General features: G+C 49.9%; 1 protein-coding gene across 2 annotated transcripts in view; it reads right to left on the reverse strand.

The window, feature by feature from the left end:
• Positions 1 to 2,810, reverse strand: part of LOC127036003 (dual specificity testis-specific protein kinase 1-like) — a 61,635-nt gene extending 58,825 nt beyond the window's left edge. Inside the window, exon 1 of one of the 2 annotated variants that reach the window (XM_050926419.1) lies at positions 2,705 to 2,810. The gene's annotated coding sequence lies outside the window, so the exon portion shown is untranslated. The remainder of the gene's footprint in view (positions 1 to 2,704) is intronic. The other variant, XM_050926418.1, reaches the window with a different exon arrangement.
• Between the last annotated feature and the right edge of the window lie 9,846 nt (positions 2,811 to 12,656).

Below are 12,656 nucleotides of genomic sequence, written 5' to 3' on the forward strand. Positions count from 1 at the left end.
CCACCGGAGCCGTGGGATCAATGGACCCTCCGCAGGCATGCCTGCGGGAGGTCCACCACAGCTGCCTGCCGCCCTCCTGGCAACCAGCAGAGCGCCCCCCATGGCATGCCGCCCCAAGCACGCGCTTGGCGCGCTAAGGCCTGAAGCCAGCCCTGATCTCCCCTCCTTTCCCCCCACCAATCCCTGGTGAGTTCAAACCCCTTGGATCTTAAAACAAGGAAAATCAATCAGATTCTTAAAAAGAAAGCTTTTAATTAAAGAAAGAAAAAAGTAAACATTATCTCTAAAATCAGGATGGAAAATGCTTGACAGGGTACTCAGATTCATATAGACCAGAGGGACCCCCACCCTCCAGCCTTAGATTCAAAGTTACAGCAAACAGAGGTAAAAATCCTTCCAGCAAAAAGAAACATTCACAAGTTGAGAAAACAAACATAAGACTAATCCGCCTTGCCTGGCTATTACTTACAATTTTGACACATGAAAGACTGATTCAGAAAGATTTGGAGAGCCTGGATGTACGTCTGGTCCCTCTTAGTCCCAAGAGCGAACAACGAACAAAACAAAAAGCACAAACAAAGACTTCCCTCCACCAAGATTTGAAAGTATCTTGTCCCCCTATTGGTCCTCTGGTCAGGTGTTAGCCAGGTTTACTGAGCTTCTTAACCCTTTACAGGTAAGAGAGACATTAACCCTTTAATATCTGTTATCATAAGCAGATGGTTAACAAGAGCAATAAAGAGGCGAAGTCCTCTCTTTCTTTCCATCCCTTATGCATACTGTCTGCTTTCCCCAACTTCTGCACATCGGAACTGCTGAATTTGAGAAAGTAAATTTCAGCCTTGGGTGAACCCTCACAAACCTATTTTGGAATTTCCTGCCCTACTAATTTGGGGTAGTTGTTGTGCAATCACTTGTACCACAATCAACTGGGCACTTGTCCCTGATTTCCTCTGTGGTAGAACGATGTCTGTGAGTCATGTCTGTGGTGAGCAGCCCATCACAAACAAGCTGGGAAGGGGAAACTTTCTGCAAATAAATAAACTGGGTTGGAACCTCCTTTCTTCTTCAGTGCTAAAATGTGCATTGACATGATACATGTGATCCGTGGTCAACATTAACAGCAGATTACTTTAGTTAGAGTTATAGGAATTGTTTTTTAAAGAAAAAAAAAGGCATCCCGTTAAGAGAGAGAGCGTGAACGTAAAACCTCACACTGAGCCACACACACACTTTTTTCTCCCAGTATCTGTTCCTTCTTTGCAGCCTTTAAAACACCTAGGGCCCTTCCGCTGAAGCAGCTGGTACTGGCCATTGTTGAAGATGAGATACTGGACTAGATGGACCACTGGGCTGATCCAGGACAGCATCCCTGATGTTCCCCCCCCCGTAGTCCTAATGCAAGCTCAACTCTCACTGAATTCAACGGAAATTTTGCCTATGGTGGAACTGCAGGATCAGGCCCCTTAATTTCCAAACATGCTTCTTTTCCACTCCCCAAAAAGGACAGCTTTGGGGCACAGCTGGAGCCCTGATCCTGGCCCTGGCAGGGTTTCTCTTCCATTAAGAAGGCTTTGTGGGAAAGCGCAAAGTAGGCCCATGGGACCAAAAGCCTTTTTGCGGAAGAACTAACTCGCCTGCAGCATTTAACTAATACAAATAGTAACAGAACGGTAAAATAATCTCTTCCAGTCAAAAATCTTAAAGTGCCTTTTAAACGTGAATTAATTTAGCCATACAGCTCGCAGCGAGGTGCTTCCCCCAGCTCTGCAATACAGATCCCTCTGCAGGACAACTGCTTACCAGCACATGGGCAACTGATCATCATTAGTATGTTGAACTCTGGTTCCCGGGGGTCCATCCAAGCCAGGCCCAGCCATACCGGCATTTTCCCGGCAGCCCCATCAGTTTCCACAGAATTTAAGCTTTTATTTGAGAGAAGAAAATTTCCTACCCTCAAGGTTCTAAAGCACCTTCCCAGTGTGACCTGATACAGTTGTTGTCTGCAGACAGTGTCAGTCAGCAAAAATAGACCAAATTCAGTGTTGGCCCAAGGGGGTGCAGCACCTTCTGAAGTCCATGGAATTTGCACCCTTGTTGCATCAGGACTCAATTTGACTCATTAGCACCGAGAAGTGTGACCCACTCACAGTCATATACTGGGTGTTGACTCTGAAACCTACCAATGGCCACTAAGAAAACTGAATTAGGTGTTTCCACTAAAATGATCAGAAGTGAAAATAATGCTTTGCGGCACCTTCAGAGCAGGCACCTACGTTTGCCCAATTGGTCTGTGGGGCATCTACCACTCTGCACCCAGGAGGGGTGCAAGCCCCTCGGGACCTGGAGTGAGTGTGAGCGTGCAGAGCACCCAGCCCAGCTGGGGCCCGATTCTACCTGCCCTCTGAGGCTGCTGCTGCTGCTACAATAGAAACAACAACGACAATGTTGTGGAGCTGTGGGCAGGGCTAGGGACGGCAGGAGGCGCTTGCACAGAGGGGGACCCCACCTGTGCCCCGGCCAGGAGGATCCCCAGGCGGGGGTGGACCCCCGCAGCTGCTGAGCCGCGGGGTGGGAGGTCCAGGCAGGCGGAGCCGTCTCCCCGCGGGAAGCACAGCGCCCACCGCCGCCGAGCTCCAGCCCTGCCCGGCCGGCTCAGCCCCGCTCCCGCCAGGCGAACGCTGGCTCCGCGGCGCGCACTCACCTGCTGCCGGCCGGGCTCCCGGCTCCTTCCCTCGTGCGCTGCGGGGGCGAGAGGCGGCAGAGCCCGCATGGGGCGCGAGGGCGCCCCGTTCTGCTCCTCGGGGAGCTGCGCGCCCGGCAGCAGCAGGCAGGCGAGAGGCAGCCGAGCCCGCCGGCGCTGGGAGCGGGGCTGAGCGCAGCGCCTGCCTGTCTCCTCCCTCCTCCCGGGCAAGCTGCGAGGGGCTGAGCGCAGCGCTTCCCCCGCCAGCTCCGCATCGCACAGCCCGGGCCAGTGCAAGGCGGCCCCCCACCGGGCACCCCCTGGCGGTGCAGGGCCCCCACCATCCCCAGAGCAATAGCCCCACCCTCTAGTGCACCTCCACCGCGCAATCCAGCCACCCCAATGCAATATACCCTCTCTCCAGCCAGTGGGCTCGCTAATTTTTTTACATCCATGTGGGAGATGCATTTTGTCATGTGCACCACTATGGAGGTGATATGTGTTGGTGGTGGGGCCAAGGGATTTGTCCTGTGGGAGGATGAGGGCTCTGGGCTGGGGATGAAGGGCTTGGGGTACAGGAGGGAGCTCAGGGCTGGGGCAGAGGGTTGGGGTGTGGGGGATGCAGGCTCTGAGGTGGGGCTAGGGGTGAGGGGTTTGGGGTGCAGGTTGCCCCAAGGCTGCATCAGGGAGAGAGGACTCCCCTAGCCCTCTTGCCGCAGCAGGTTGGGGCTGCGTGACAGGCGCCTCTCCCCAGCCGCAGCAGCTCCGGTGGGTCTGGGCTTGGCGGGTGGAGGGGCTTCTCTCCCTGGCAGCTCCAGAGGGGCTTGGCTGGGCCAGGCTGGGGGAGGGGTGCCTGTCAGCACCTGCAGGGCCCTCAGCCTGCTGCGTGGCTGCACAGATTACAGGGAACTTAGCTCTCCACCATCCACCAGTGCACTGTGCCCATTCCCCCATGCAATGTATGCAATCCTTCATTGCCCCCACCCTTCACTACAATGCACCCATCCCACCACAGAAAGGCAATGGCACCCAATAGTCTAGAGCAATGCACCTTGGTGTATTCGGGTCACACTCCCTCTCTCAAGAGACAGAGCTGCTGTTACCTTCCATCCTCCCTCCTGCTACCTTTCCTGGGCACAGAAAGCCGAGGAAATTAAAACCCTCCACCCCGATCCCTCCCCACTAACTAAGCTCTGGCTCTCTATAGGGTGACCAGATGTCCTGATTTTATAGGGACACTCCCGATTTTGGGGCCTTTTTCTTATATAGGCTCCTATTACCTCCCACCCTGTCCCAGTTTTTCACACTTGCTGTCTGGTCACCCTAGCTCTCTATGTAATAACCCCATGACGGTTCCTGGGCTCTGACATGTTCAGGAACTTCCTCTCGTTTCTGTATTTCCCCTGGAGATTTCATTCCGGTTTGCTGAATATGAAGGAATGAGCCTTTTTTACCTTGGGCTGCAGCATGGAGAGCTCTGTGTAGCATTCCCCTCCCTCCGAGAACATCACTCATAAATCCGTGTCAGCAGATATGAATACCTGACTGCTGTTACTAGAGAGTGCAGCGGAGAGTGCTGGGGACAATGCTGAAATCAGAGACATGCCTTCAGATCTTGTGTGTATCTAGTGCACCCATCACCAGAGAGCTAGATAGCCGAACTCCAGCAGATTTACCCAGGGTAACCGGTGACTGAAATTTTGTATTTGCACCTCCCTTTCCTTCTATTGAGATAGAAGAGCTTGTGTGGGCAAGGGATAGAGACCTAGCCAACCTGCATTCTATACTTGGGTCTGCCAGCTCTGGCCTCCATTTCGGCCAGTCATTTCACCTGTCCGTGCCTCAGTTTCCCCTCCCACATTTTGTTGGCCTCCTTGGCTTTTCAGTTTGCAATCTGAGAGGCAAGCACTGTCTGCTATGGGGTGCTAATTGTCCAGCATCTAGAACAGAGGTGGGCAAACTACGGCCCAGAGGCCACATCCAGCCCACGAGACCGTCCTGCCTGATGCCTGAGCTCCCGTCCGGGGAGGCTAGCCCTCACCCCCACCCCCACCATCCCTCCTCCCCTGCAGCCTCACCTCACGGTGCCGCCAGTGCTCTGGCCTGCCACTCCTGCCAGGCAGCAAGGGCAGTGGGGCTGCGACCTCCTGCTGCTCTGAGCAGTGTGGTAAGGGGGCAGGGAGCGGGGGGATTGGAGAAGGGGCAGGAAGTCCCGGTGGCAGTCAGGGAACAGGAAGCAGAGTGCGGTTGGATAGGCGTGGGAGTCCAGGGGGGCCTGTCAGGGGGCAGGGGTGTGGATAGGGTTTGGGTCAGTCAGGGGATGGGGAATGGGGAGGTTGGATGGGAGGAGTTGCAGGAGGCAGTTAGGGGTGGGGGTCCCTGGAGGGAGCAGTCAGGGGACAAGAAGCAAGGGGGTTGGAGGTTCTGAGGGAGACAGTCAGGGGGCAGGAAGTGGGAGGGGGCAGATAGGGGTGGGGGCCAGGCTGTTTGGGGAGGCACGGCCTTCCCTACCTGGCCCTCCACATAGTTTCGCAACCCCGATGTGGCCCTCGACCCAAAAAGTTCGCCCACCCCTGGTCTAGCACCATGGGGTCCCCGTCTCAGCTGAGGCCTCTAAGTGCTACTTTAATGCAAATAATAATGTGTGAAGCCATTATTTTAATTTCATTTATTTCCATTTATTTAATATTGGTTGCTACATTCGAGGAAGGGTGCCAGGCTGTTAAATAGGGCTATTAGTGGACTAGGTTAGCCTTCTTGCAGAAGGAACATCCCTGCTGAGCAGGGGAAGTGGTATGAGATTTCCAGTGGCTACCTGCATCCATAAGGCCAAACACATCCACCCCAATGATCTATGTGATGGCCATGGATTTCCGTATGTTCACTAGTCCTTCATTCACACCCAGGCAACACCGTTGATTTCAGTGAGGTGTAAGTGAGATCAAAATCCGGCCCTCTGCCATTCTCTGTACTTTAGAGTCCAGTTGGTTTCCTGGATGCGTGTGGAAAAGGTGTCCAAGTTATAAAACATCAGAACCATTTATGTCCAGGAAGTGAATCTCCAGGATACAACGGGACAACAGTCATTAAATCATCAATGCGGGCAAATTCATTCAGGGCCAAGGAGGAAGTCGGTTCATGTGAGGACGCTGCAGGACCCCAATTAGGAGAGACAGAGCTACCGGACAAAAAAAGCTGGGAATGCGGAAAGTGGATTTCAAAGCAGCCTCACCAGACAGCTCAGTGCAGCATTTGGAAGTGAGTAGCAGATGAAGTGCTTAATGGCTACCAAGTACCGGACCTTAAAGCTGTTTACTGCCGGTTCACTACTCTCGTCTAAACACCAGTGCTGCGATGCAGCTGGCTAATGATGAGAAACCATTTGTGTAAGTCTCCTTTCCTGGAAGGGGTAGAGCTGGAAAGCACAATGGGCTCCACAGTTACCATCTTTCATGATCTTTGTGTGGCAGTTCAGGGATGTCTGCAGAGCATAGCTGCAGTTATGATCAGAGGCCCAGATCCTCAAAGATATATAGGCACCTAACTCCCATTGAAATCATTCAAATACCTTTGCAAATCTGGGCCTGAGCCCCCAGCCTACAAAGCCCCCAACAGAGGAATGCCTAAGTCATGGGCCTAGTCTCGCTGATTTCAGGGGAGTACAGGTTTGCAGGGTCAGGCCCAGAATATAGACCTACGGCGTGTGCTGCAAACAGCCACAGCAGCCTTAATTCCCCATTCATTTATTTCCCTCTTTGCATTTTTTTCTTTTTGGGAGCAATGAGTCCCAGACCTCCCAGTTTGCAAGACCAGATACCGATTCCCTCCTTGCAACTCACTTCTTCCTTGATACCCATTAGAAGCAGAGGCGGCTCCAAGCACCAGCGCTCCAAGCGTGTGCCTGGGGCGGCAAGCCGTGGGGGGTGCCCTCCCAGTTGTGTGAGGGAAGCAGCCGGGCTGTCTTTGGCTCCATGCCTGCGGGAGATCCGCCAGTCCCATGGTTTCAGCAGCAATTCGGCAGCATGTACTCCGAAGGTGCGGGACCGGTGGACCTCTCGCAGGCATGCCGCCGAAGGTAGCCAGACTGCTGTGCTTGGGGCGGGAAAATACATAGAGCCGCCCTAATTAGAAGGGAATTTATTTTAAGCTGGGGAAAGAAAGAACCCCAAAGTCACCCCCAGCTCTGTCTTGCCCAGCATGCACTGTCTTCTATGTACTCATCTTTGAGACTGTAAACTCCTTGGGGCAGGGACACCATTTTTGTGCAATGTACAGCGCTGAGCACATTGCAGATGGAGAGCAAATAATTATTCATAATTATCTTGCGATTGCTTAGAGAAAGCATCCTGCCGGATAGTCCCCCTAATTTTGGAGGGGATAATGATCACTTTTCCTGGTCTGCATAAGCGGTGATATTCACAGGCCCTCTGGTTTTGATTATTTTGTTTATTTTTAGAACCAGAAGAGAAGTTGAGACTAAATAAGCAATTATGGGCAGGTATCACTGCTGATCAGATAGTGGCTACCTCTGTGCTAAGGCCCCGATCCAGCATAGCACTTCAGCCCATGCTTATCTTTAAGCATGTGCATAATCCCATTGACATGCATAGTTAAAATTAAATATACACTTCTGGTTTTTGTTTGAATAGGACCTAAACAGGTACTAAGTCCTGAAAGAGACTGTTGTAAACAAAACTAATAACATCACTGTCAAGGCAATAGTATATGGAGAATAATCATATTGTACTGATGGGGAAAAAATAGCGATAAAATGTCCTTATTAAAAAACACTAAGGAAAATACTAAACTATTCAGCAGTAAGTGCCCACACACAGCAGCATTGCTATTATAAATTATAGAGCCAAAGTCAAAGCTGGTGTGTAAGGTGTGGTAGATTAGACTCCCTTACAGTAGTTTAGACTCCCTAACACTTACCCCACTTCCCAACCGGTAAGTGTAACTGATGTACCGTGTACTGTAATAATGACAGCAGGTAGATGTGAGTTACACCTAATAAACTCCTTTCCCACTCACCTAGAATCACCTCTGAACTTGCCCGGGTGGTTTGAACCTTAAAGAGGGGGCAAACAAGAGGTAGCATGATCAAGGTATACAAAATAGTGAATGGCATAGAAGAAAGTAGATTGGGAACTTCTATTTACCTTCTGCCGCAATACGAGAACACGGGCACTCAATAAAAGTGAAAGGCAGCAAATACAAATCTGCAAGAAAGGAACACTTTTTCTCCCATAATGCATGTCACTGAGGCCAAGAGCTGAGCAGGATTCAGTAAAGGATTTTCTATTTATATGGATAAAAAGAATATCCATTGCTCTGAAGAGCTAGTACTGACTACTAGCAAATACAGGATATTGGGCTAGATGCGCCTGTGCTCTGATGCATCCTGGCAATTCCAGTGATAACCATTACTTTAGAAACTAGAGAACTGTCTCGTAAGAGAAGTCATGGAACTCAATTTGAATCTGCCCTAACGAACCAGCCAATACCAAGCACTGGGTTATTTTGCGAAAAGCAAGACGTGGTCTCCCCAGCATGAAAGATCAAAGGATCTTTTTAGTATAATTTATAAGCCTGAGTTTATTTTGCTCAGTCAGGGTCAGGAGAACCATGAGTGACCTAATCAGTGAGCCGCATGGCCAAAGCTATCAGGACACACAATCTTCTACGTGTGATGAGGATTCTTTGTCATTTCTGTGTGAGGCCCATGATTTACAGGGTTTTCTTTAGAATGTGTAAGGAGTTTATTGTGTGTAAATTGACTGACAGCCAAAATCCTCCATGTATTTGTAGAATCGGGTAAAGCGTGGGGAGCAACAATGCAAGCTCCTCCAGGCTGCCCTCTGGAGTTCAGTCCCCATGACCCACTCAACCCTGGGCCTCCACTGCCAAGAAGGGGGGCAAATTATAGGGGTAGTTTTGTAATGTGAACTAGGAACTGAACACATACACACACGCACCCCACTAACTCTTGTTGTAAGATGGGAATAAATTTTGGTCATTAGTGACCAGGACTAGAGATGAAAAGGTGAATAGTCTATTACACGTGTAATATAATCACGTCACAGTGTAACATGTCATACAGCTTAACTTCTGTAAAATGTGCTGTGTCCGGGGTCTGATCAAGAAGTTACGGAGAACATGGCATAGGCCAGTGAATTAACTAATCACTACTTAATTACAATACAGCCTCTTCTACAGTAATCTCTCCAGCTAAGCATCATACAAGGCTCAATTTTCAAATGCAGGAGCCTAAATCTAAATGTAGGCAGCTAAATACCCATCTTAGGTGCCTAATATGAAAATTTAGGTGTCCAAATATTGCTTAAGGTACCCAGCTTTGAAAACTAAGCTCTGTAATGTAATGGCTTCTGCATTTGTACCAGGGCCATCTCCTGGGATATGGCAGACCTGTCCACATTTGCTATATATGGTGTTTTCCCCTACCACCTGTGATGGTGGAGAGAGGGATAGCTCAGTGGTTTGAGCATTACTCTACTAAATCCAGGGTTGTGAGTTTAATCCTTAAGGGGGCAATCTAGGGCAAAAATCTGTCTAGAGACTAGTCCTGCTTTGAGCAGGGAGTTGGACTAGATGACCTTCTCAGATCCCTTCCAAGCCTGATATTCTATGATAGGGTCAGAAGGGCTTGTGCTTTAGTAACCTAAACTTATGACTTCTATTGTCTTTGTCACAGACATGCAGTTAACTGGCAACTGGCCTATACATGTAGTAAATGGCCATAATCCTTACAATGCAGTAATGCAAAATGTTCCAGGATGCAATTCCCAGTGTTAAACTGATCTTGAATCCAGCTCACCTTGTTGCATAATGTACTTTATACTCCCACTCTCATCCATATATATAAACCTTCCTGTCCCCTTCCCCCTGGAACTTTCTTAGAGATCCTAGTATCAAAACATAGTTTCTGGTGTTACACACTGGAATGAGGCTTTATCAATAGTTTGCAAATCAGACCCTCTTGTCTGCTGCTTATAGTCAGATCTCCTGAATTAATAGAAGACACCACAGCTCAAATTCTTATTAGCACTAAGATGTCCCAAGCACCAGCACATCTCCCCTTATTTGGTGCCAGTGGAATTTCATACCCTTGTCAAAGTCCTTTCCTTCACTTACAAGACTCTTAATAACAACTTTATCATCCTAGTGTTTCTCTCCGGTCCTCTTGCCCCCATTGCTCACTCATTTTTGAACTGGATTATTATTAGGCACATGCCAAATGCTGACCTGAAATGCCCTGAGTAGAGCCTTTGAGCAGCCACGGATCAGCAGCTCTGGAATCCACTCCAAGCTCAACATCAGACAGCCGTATCTGGTCTGGTTTTTAAATTGAGGTTTTAGACATGCTTTCTTACCACTGCTTTCAGTCAATTTAAGGTTATAAAGTGACTTGGGATTGTTTTGAAGCATGCCATAATCCCAGTGTTTTGTTGTCATTAAAATAATTAGACACATGCTGAACTTCTAAAAGTCTCACTGGAGAAGCCTATCTACTCCCCCAGCTCCTCTTTTGAAATAAAGGCCTAATGAATCCCAGTTATTTAGCTAAGGGGCCCTCTAGTGGTTCCTTCTATATTTTCAATAAGGCAGGAGCAGCAGCACCCTACAGCCCAAGCAGTACACATGATTTAGTGTACAGTGAGGTTTGCAATCTGTCTTGAATTTTGTAGTTTTCATGGGTGGACATTTAAAGGCCCCTGGTTGGGCTTTGCGTCTGGCTGTGACAACTGTTGTGTCAACACATCATGTGCAATACCATTAAGCCACTCGGATGTAGACTATGTTACTGTTGTAAGAATTTGGTCCCCATGTGAATGGGTTACCTAGCACTGGAATGGGTTACCTAGGGAGGTGGTGGAATCTCCTTCCTTAGAGGTTTTTAAGGTCAGGCTTGACAAAGCCCTGGCTGGGATGATTTAGTTGGGGATTGGTCCTGCTTTGAGCAGGGGGTTGGACTAGATACCTCCTGAGGTCCCTTCCAACCCTGATATTTTATAATTCTACGAAACCTGAAAATTCACAGCTGTCATAGCCCGTGTCACCAAATGCTTCATAGAAAGGGTTCATCATAAACCAAATCCATCGAGAACATGCTAAAACCAGGGAGATCTGACAGAACAGAGATAAACTGTGGGTTTCGTCCCCGCTGAAATGGCAGAGACTTGCATGCCTTTTCCTCCAGCACATCGATCCCAAGGAGAGACACTTAGCTTTCAACCTTCCGACGAGTGATATCCAGGTGTCCCTGCAGAGCCCAGCGGAGCAACCCAAAGATGAACTGATATGCAAGGGGAGATTGCCCAACTAGGATCTGAGTCTGACGGGCTGACACACGCTTGTCCCTGAACTATGGAAAGGCTAACCAGGGTGTTCATGTCCCTGGAAAGGACTGAAGCCATTCCATAGGTCATTTGATACAATACCCCAGGCACTAGGCCTGAAGAACCCTGACTCTCAACTGGACTTCCCCAGTGACCCAGACATTTATGGCAATCGCTCACTTGAACTGTAAGTGTTTAAGCTTCTGTACTGTGGGGATTTATTACCTTTCACTTTTCTGTCAGCCCTAGTAAATAAAATATCCTTTCCCACATTTCTGAGCGGCTACTGGGACCCACCACAGCTAGTCCCTGCACAGCCTTACTGCTGAAGAATCTCCAGTGCTTGCTACTGAGAGTCATGGCACACCTAGCACGCTACTGGCACCTTAGGGGTTTGGTGTACTCCATCACTGAGCAGCCCTCTTTACACCTCTCTTTGGTCGCAAGCTCTGAGATTTGTCCCCAAATCCTTGCAATTGTAAGGGGCCCTACTACATAAGATTTGTCTGCCTTGTCCTCCCATGTTTTAAGTTAGTCCATGACCCTTTCAGGCCTTAATCCATTTTCAGCAGACCATTAGAAAAAAATCACTGGCTGCGTTTCAACTTCCACTGCCACACATGGTCTTTGCTGGTGACACTGCAGGCACATGCACAAAGCAGATCCGCAGCTGGATTTTGAGGTGCCAGGTGAAGTTTGCAGGGCTGAGCAGGTAGAAAACTTAGCCCTATCTTAAATGCCTACAGTCAGGTTTCTTGCTCTAAACACACTGATTCTTATGGGGATTGACAAATATATAGAACTTGTTCCAAACTCCGACATGGAAAGACCTGCTTTGCTATTTGACATTGCTGGCTGCAGCATCTCAGGCAGCTCGGTAAGGAGTGCAGGGCATTTTTAGCTATATTCGGCACATTTCACCAGTGGATTGACCGTCCCTTTAAGGCTTGGGCCTGTACGGAGGCTCCCTGGCTCCCCGTCGCGCCTGAGAAGGATGGGCCAGAACTGACGCCGGAGTGGGCGGAGCCACTGCCACCTGTCCCCGTCCCCCCGGAAGTCCTGGGGTGGGACAGGAAGTATAAAAGCCCGGCCCCAGCGCTCAGTTAGGTGTGGGCTGTTGGAGAGGATTGATGCTGGTGCTTGAGTGCCTGCTGGGTCCAGCCTGCCCTGTGCATGTGCCTGGTATCCAGAGGAGCGGCCTGAGCTTCCCTATGTCTGGTATCCAGAGGAGCAGCCTGAGCTTCCCTATGCCTGGTATCCTGAGGAGCCTGTGGTCTGGGACCCACCAGATGACACTGGTGAGAGACAGGTACCTAGAGAAGGGGAGATTGGAAGTGGCCTGGGGGTAGCCAACCCCAGTCTGGCTCCAGGGGACCCTGAACTGATGTTAGTGTGTTGTGGTCAGGATCCCCACTAACTGCAGCCAGTCTTTGCTGCTGCTAGGGCCCTGGGCTGGAACGCAGTGGAGTGGGAGGGCCTGCGTTCCCCTGCCACCCTTCCAACGGTGGCAGACTTCCCCTCCCTCCTGGCCTGAGAAGGCCCTATATACTGTTTAACTTGCTGCTCAGCCCCTGCCTGAGGGTCTGACCCTTAACTGTGGGCTTGGCTACACA

This window comes from Gopherus flavomarginatus, chromosome 17 (assembly GCF_025201925.1).
Source record: "Gopherus flavomarginatus isolate rGopFla2 chromosome 17, rGopFla2.mat.asm, whole genome shotgun sequence".
NCBI lineage: Eukaryota > Metazoa > Chordata > Testudines > Testudinidae > Gopherus > Gopherus flavomarginatus.